The sequence below is a fragment of the Sipha flava genome, unplaced genomic scaffold, assembly GCF_003268045.1.
Source record: "Sipha flava isolate LNK unplaced genomic scaffold, YSA_version1 64_pilon_pilon, whole genome shotgun sequence".
NCBI classification, from domain to species: domain Eukaryota; kingdom Metazoa; phylum Arthropoda; class Insecta; order Hemiptera; family Aphididae; genus Sipha; species Sipha flava.
In genome coordinates, this window is record NW_020273604.1 from 778,699 (window position 1) to 787,055 (window position 8,357).

The 8,357-nt window shown below is 34.3% G+C and overlaps 1 long non-coding RNA gene across 1 annotated transcript; it reads right to left on the reverse strand.

Annotated features, from left to right (window-relative positions):
- Positions 1-4,896: 4,896 nt before the first annotated feature.
- LOC112691594 lies at positions 4,897-7,602 on the reverse strand. The gene is made up of 3 exons (XR_003149326.1): positions 7,475-7,602; positions 5,418-5,742; positions 4,897-5,225 (listed from the first exon to the last, which is right to left on the reverse strand). It is a non-coding gene; the product is annotated as an uncharacterized LOC112691594 (long non-coding RNA).
- Between the last annotated feature and the right edge of the window lie 755 nt (positions 7,603-8,357).

The window sequence follows — 8,357 nt, forward strand, 5'->3', positions numbered from 1 at the left end:
TTTAAATATACCAATCCATTAATCATCCATATACTCATGTAACAGTTATTAATTGTAATTTATGTTTCAAATTACCATATTTGAAATTATTCGTCAAAATAGAAATATTTAAACGCAATTAATCGACAGCAATTACATATTTCATAAATAGTCTACCCATTGGTTCCTATTGTCATACTTCAGTTTAAACCATTCGATTATTATGAAATTTACTACTATTTACATTTTTCTTAGGGTCAAATTACGGTTTTTAGAATTTTCATTTAAATCAGTATAATCTATATCTATAAAATATTATATATTTACTAACATTGTATCGATATCGATCCTGCTCTGATATTAGGTTAAAATTGTTTATTTTAAAACACAACAGATGTATTCGACGAATTAAAAATATGTAGCATAGCGTATTACAAATATTTTATTCATTTCTATTATGCTGATATTTGTTCAAATATTTGCTACTTTTCGACCACCGAATCCAATAATACTTTGAAGAGTACTGCATTATGCATCAACCCAACAGTCAGATCAATATAGAAAGTAATGTAGATAATATTTAAACTTATTGAAGTGGAACCCTGATTCAGAGCAATAATAATATTTGTGAAATACATTATATTTTATTATGTGTAGGTACGTGGAGTAGCATGTATATGGCAATATAAACGCTAATACGACTAATTATTAACCAATCAATTATAAATCGTACCAAGTAATTCAATAATTGTGCTATCAAACACAATTTATGCAAACCAAGCTCCTTAAGTGATAAAACCATTTGTTACTCTACGATTAAAATTGACTTGTGGGAAAAAAAAACATTCGATTCGGCATTACTTCATTCGTTTTGTTCGAACTTAACCGAGATTTTAGATCCGTGGTAATTGCGTTTTGGATAAGTTACTTTCCGTGGTGTTTTAAAAGAAATTTGTTATTTTAAATTTAAAAGCGATTAATCATTACACTAGAAATCCGTTTCTAACAAACCTCACTATGTTATGGGTTTTGACCGTAAATACAACCGTTCTTTTACGATTTTCTCCGAAATTAATGAGAATTTATAAAGTTGACATGTATGAAGTCTATGTCTATATCCAGTTTCCTATCGATCGTATTTGCTATACAAGAAACTTTAAAAACATGTTCACTATTCTAAAATGTGGTTTCTGGAAAAATTAACCCTTGATCTAAATAACTTAACTATTGAGAATTTCTTAAAATTACTCCCTAATGTACAAACTAGACACCATTTCCGGGTGCGACTCGTTTGCGCACATTTACCTTTTTTACGACACGATTGCGCACAAAATCACAACTCGTTTGCGCACACATATTTTAGGTTTAAATAATAAAGGTACAACTCATTTGAGCATATTTCCTTTCTTTTGCTTAATTTTAATTAATTAATAGACTGTATAAAATAATAATATATATGCATATTGTATATAAAAAAAAAATAATATATAAATTAAGATTTAACTATTTTGCATTTCTCAGTATTTATTATATAATTTAACATCGAGCGACCAGATATTGGCGAGAATAAGATATATATACAACAATATAATACAGATAAAAATAATAATAACATCAATGATTATACGCGTAAACAATATTGTCAATTATTAATTTAATATTACAAAAATTAAAATATTTTAAAAAACATGCATTGTAGGTTTAATAAGTAATAATAGTAGTCTATTAGTTATAAAATTATACTAATTTAGAATGGTGGCATTTAAGTCCGATTTTCTTTATATAAGTTAAACGATTAATAATATTATTTTTATATTCATTCCAAATGTTTTCCAATTGTATCTCCTTATTAATTATCTCTTTTCTTTTGAAATTTATGATTTTATTGTTTATTGAATTAATTTTTAAATCAGTGTCACTTTGAATTTCAATAATGACGTCGATTACTTGATGTATGTGCGGATGAGCAGAGTAAAACTGACTGTTATATTGTTTGTGATAACTCTCTGCACCATTAGTAGTCTTAGGATTATTAGTAGGTTTACAAGCCCATAATGTTGGAGGAAAATTGCTGTCCGATGCAATGTAATTTTCTAAAATATAATCGGAAAATATAGAAATATTACTAGACGTAGTACTTGGGGCTATTGACATAAGATCACAAAATCCATCAGAAACTTCGTCAGGAGGTAAATAACTTAATCCAAAAAAACATTTCATCCATTTGCCAACTTCTGAGTCGTTGTTTAAGTACTCGCTCGATAATAATTTATGTTGTTGAATATGTCTAAACCAATTTTGCCCTAAATGAAAGTTACAACACGTGATTTTGCAGTAAGGGAAAATTTGCAATACTGCATTATGCGCAGATTTTTCAAAGTCGACATGAAAATTGCTTAAATTTATTATATTACCAGTAATTTGAATACATATATTTTGTAATGTTTTCCACATATTGATGTAAGTATCAGTATGTTTGTTACTTAAAAAACAAAACGCCACAGGAACATAAAAATTGTTTTTAAATACGTGAATAGTATAAAGTTGAACAAAATATTTCGGAGCGAATGAAAATGTCCCATCCCCAAAAACGTGTTCTGCACTTTGTAGCAATTCCAAATTTTGTTTACATGTAAATATAAATATATTTTCATCATCACTAACGAAAGAAAATTTATTACCTTTGTAAGTAAGATTATGCTGATCATCAATTAATTGTTTTTTTAGCATCTTCTAAAGATCTCGGTATGTTTGGAAAGGATTTTTTTCGTTTTTCATACATGGATCTTCGAATTAATTTCATATCGCTATATTGAAGATGTTCAGAGTTATCATTGTTTTTCAATTCCCGGCGTATTAGTTTATTTGGTTTAATATGTAAATCCTCTTCAGCTCTACGTTTCAATTTGCTTCTTACTACTTCTCGATGAATTGTTCGGTCGTCGTACTCGTCATGGGTATGCGTGTTGGTCATTTTTAAAATTTTATATGATTCATTGACTAACCTAACTACAGCACTTACGGAACATTTTTTATTTGTACACCTAAAATGTTTATCGCCAGATTTTAAAGTTCGGAATTCTCTAAATTTATAACTTTCTATGTTTAAACATTTTTTTCCTCGACGCGTTTCAAAAACATCACAAATTTCGATATCCATAGTCAATACAGTTAGTAGTTATAGTACAGCTTTCTGGCGAACGACTGTTTAAAAGTATTACGCTTTCCTAATACACGACGATTATTTTAAATCATTATATATTGATATTGATATGCTGGTAATTTGTGCTGATAATTTGTACCGATAATTCAATTACTTTAGGTAAGTCCAAATTTAAAAATATAAAATACATGTTACTTAGTGATTATGTTGTGTGCAAACGAGTCATCGATATCCAGGTAAAAAATTTAAATTGTGCGCAAACGAGTTGCACCGCCATTTCCTACCAAATACCTCCCATAATGTTGATTTGTATCGAAGTCATCTATACACAAAAAAAATATTTTTCAATTGCGTTTTTTTCGATTTTCCGTAAATTTATTTATATCGGCTATAAACAAAATCTTATGAATAATCTTTTCAATTTTTAAATGTCAAAATTATAAAACTTGCAATGCATTATTATTTACAGAAATGTTGCGGATTTTCGTAATTTTTGTCGCTTTATCTAAAATTATACTCAAAATATTTCAAATTTAAATTCTCAATATTTTTATTTTAAAAATACCCGATATTGTTTTTCACTGTTGAACCTTAACTTCTCTTGAAGAGTATGATATATTTATTATGTTTTTTTAAAAGAAATAAATTTAATTTATAGCAGATTTAAATCCTGCATTCTTTTCGAAACATCCTATATTATTACTAATAATATCCATCATAGATTAGAAATTTTGAGCACAATATTATCAAATACTCACATATAACAAACATGTTTTATATCAGCTGTTCGAACACAATGGGCAAAGATTAAATAAAGTCTTAATATAATCTGTGTTAATATCAACTATTATAATGGATAACGCTTTGTAGTAGATAACAGTCATTGTCGACGTTTACTGATCTTTGGTAAAAATATTTAATCTATTTTGTAGTAATAGTCTTGTTAAAAGTGGGAAAATATAGAAATACAAATTCAAAATGGCGACTTTCCGGTGATGTGCGTCTGATCTTAACCATAGCCAAGACCAGCAAAATTACAGTATTTTTTAAAATGTTGATGTTTAAGGATCTTATGAAAGGCCAAAAAACCATACTACCCAACCGGATGATATTTTTATTATTATCCATTTACGAAAGTGATATAGTGTAAGTAATAATATAAGCGCTACTGTAATAGTCGTAATAACAGATATGTGTAAAATCTTATATCATATACCACGGATGGAGATGTTCCCATTTAGTCTTTGACTAAAGTTGATACCTTTACAAGCGACGGGTTTCTTAATTAGGTGCATGTGCGCAAAATTACTCCTCTTATGTTTATCAGATGAGTAACATGTTTATTGAATTTCGATTGGTCGGCGTACATTCGGCCTACCCCGGCGCGCTAAACTGTTTCGATAATTATACTAGGAATCGCATTGCGCATGCGCACTTTAAACACATAATCACTCTTGATGTATCGGGCTGATATGGATATGGATAAAACTTTATGGAAAATATCATTAGAAACGAGGCTATAGTTGTTTAACAAAAGCGCTGTGTTTATATTTAAAACTACCCTCATCACGTGCTTCTTGCTTCTTATTTTATGCTACGTAGATGTAAGTGCACAGTTATCGATTTTACTTCTTTTATATAGATGATCACAGATTGTAAATTTGTCTAAAAAAAAAAAAATCAAATAAAAAAATCGCAATGATGTAGAAAATGTGTTATTTATTCTTTATTACAATAATTGCGCGTAACGTGTAGTAGTAGTTGTATGGAAATATGTTTACAGTACAACGTTAGTACTCAATATAACTTATGTAAATATCTCGGTAATAATTTACGTTAAATAAAACAACACAAATTGCGTACGCAACAAACCACGATTTTAACGTTCAAACAATTGTACATTTAAATAATGAACGTACAACCGCGTAAAAAAATGTTTTAAAACCATGAACGAATTACTAGCACCACGTTTTATCGAAAAGTTATGAACGGTTGCAATAAAGAATCGGTCGGTCTGTCGGTCAAAGTCAAGCCGATGTTTGCTGCGCATCACGGCACCGGCAACGGGATCGACGGCGTACACCTGAAACGTGAGACAGATAAATATTTCGTGAAGAACGTTTGAATATGACGGTGGGACGGGGAGGAAGGGGGGAGGGTACATCGCCCGAAACCTCCCCGCGGGCGGTGCGATGTGCGCGCGAACCGTTATGATTTCACCTGTGCGATGGGATGACACGCGCGCGTCCGGGCACGAATAATAACCGTTACTTACCTCGTTCACGCGCGGCTCGACCAATCGTTGTGCAGCGGGTAAAGCAGCTCGCTCGGCAAACTGTACACCAGCTGGCGCGTGAAGCTGTTGTACCTACAGAAACACGCGACCGTGCGAGTCCAGTGGATGACGCTGGGCACGCGTATCCCTACTTGCCACGCGATCCCGACCAGGACATCCGCGTTGCTCCCGACGTACCAACGCAGCAACGGCTCCAGGTCCCACAACAGATCGTCCACCAGCCGGTGCACGAATTCGCGCAACGGCCCGTAGTCGTCGGCGGGCGGCCGGGTCACCGGCAACGGCATGTGCGCACCAAAACCACCTGCGGATAACAGCCGATGTACGTTCGCGCACACCGTGCTACACGATCGCGGCAAGCGCCCTAGACTCGGTCCGAACTGGACCGGCCGGTTATCAAACGCGAACAGGTGACACCGGAGTATCAAAACCATAACCGAACATGAATTCGGATACCAGATCGCGTCTCGTCGAGTTGTAAAACCAGACCGACAACCGATTTTTAGTGATTGGTCATTTGGTTGTAAAAAAATAGTTGTAATAATGTTGTACGTAAAAAAAAAATAATAATATAATATAATGAACATGATGACCGAAATCCAATCGATCTTTTTAAAATGTATTTTTTTTCCCAAAAAATCCGTGTTCATATATATATACGAAAAAAAAACGAGTAAAATCTAAATAAAACTTAAAATTATTTTGTTTGCACAAGTTTTTTAAAGAATAATGAACATTTGCTTGAGTTCTATCAAAGGGTCCGTGGCTTCGTGTTCGTTGGAGACCACTGAATTAGTCTAGCTACCCCCTACACGAAATGGAACATTGAAATTGAATCAGTTGAAAAAATGTCTCTACTTCGGAAGAAAAAAAATAAAAAAATATATCTAACATCGTAACGTGTAAACGCTGCACGCAGCGCGTGTTATCAATTGTTTGTAATGGACCAAGGTCGAGCGGTACATTATGTTTTTGGAACGACTATTAGTACGGTTGACCTTCGGTCGCACCCCGCTGCGTCAAAGGACGAGTGTTAACGCGAGCGGTCATCGTTTCCGCTAAATCTATTTCTACCTATATCATCTTGACGGAGTCTGAAAACTCCTGTCTCTCTGCAGTGTTATCGATCATCGATGAAAGTCGGTGTTCGAGATAAACCATTTGATATTGAAGATAAAAATGATTTCATGCGTAACTATTCCAACCTAATATAAATATAAATCGATCTAATCTGTCACATTTCAATTTTAATATTTTCGTTTCGAATGTTCAAAACAACGTATACAAACAAATTAACGTTTGAAACTTAGGCATGCAAAAACCTGTAAGATGAAATATTAAACAATGATCAATTAATATAACAAACGCAATAGACGAGTATAAAAATAAAACAATTTCAAAAATGGAATTTTTTAAAGAGGTATACAATAATTATTCGAATAAATAATCTAAAGAATTATCACTTTGACTACATATACATATATTAATTTTAATCAACTTAATTTAATTCAAGTTCAAATATTTTGACTTTTATCCGAATATTAAGTCAAACAATTTTTTAGTGATCAATGAGAACCGTCTCCTCGTAGTGACTCCTGTTTAACGCTAAATGGTTCTCAAACTCTAATTTGTACAGATAAATAGAAGCGCTGTCCCATGTAAACTCTAGGAACCAGTAATCGGACAAATAAAATGAGTGATTGAATAGAGAAGCAGTTTCAATTCGTTGGACCGAGGGACCACTACCCCACTACCAAGATGTACTGCACTCGGCGTGTCAAAATCAAGCATGACCCGTCGTCATGGTGAAACAAAACGACTTTTTAAGGATTAAACGTGAATCAATTTTCTTCGGCGGCGATGGAATCGTTGGAAGACGAGTGCGAAAAAGGTATGGACGGATTAGTTGGGGGGAGGGGGTAGTAACTCGGCATGGCGAACGAAATTGCTTATGGACGCCGTGTCGGTGGATTTAGCCCACGAGCAATGTAAGCACGGCCGAGTGCCGGTCACACGTGAAAAAAGCGTTTACTTACCGTGACTTCCGGAGAATGGACACGGGCGGTGACACCGCGAAAGCGTCGCGACGCTATTTGTCCGGGCGCGAACGGCACGTGGGATGCGGAGAGAACGGACGAAAAGGTTGTCGGCGAGAACGACCGCAGCCGTGCCTTGCGTACGCGATGTGCAGTGGTTCGCACCCCCGACTACCCGGTTTTCGGCGGTCGCGCACAACCCCCACCGCAAACGCGTCGTTCGGGCTCTCGTGGCACGCGCGCCGAAATCCGGTTTTTATCGGACGTTTCATCGTTCTATTGTGCCGGAGGCAGCGAAGCAGTCGGGAATAGTACAATTGAATTTTCCTACCTGCGGGGAGGTAGGCGACTCTTGAAAAGCGATACACCATTCATTCGGCAAACGATAAAAAGTGTATCGCATTGGGTTCACCGATACCACGATTTTACAGGAAGATTATAAATTATAAAGTTTTTTATAATCGTGACCGATACATTTTTATCGTTTTCGATTACATTTTTTCACGCCCGACAGAATTGTTGCTTTTTATCGAATAAGGTAATAATGTTACCGAATTTGGTTTTCGGTATACCGATTTATTTCGGTTTTTTCGGTCGCTGTCAAGATGACGAGCGAGGACGAACCGCGCGGAAGCTCCACGATTACGATAATAATGTTAATAACGATAATAATGATAACCTGTTTTTCTTTCAGACCTATATAATCTATAATATTTACAGTCGAATACCATTCACATTTATTTTCTGCAATTTCAGTACACCCAATATTTGGGCTCTAGTTGCGCCCATGTATATCATATATACAATGTATTGGCTCACTTCGTCTTTTTTTATAATAAAAAAATATTTACTATAGTAAAACATGTAATATTTTAGATAGTTA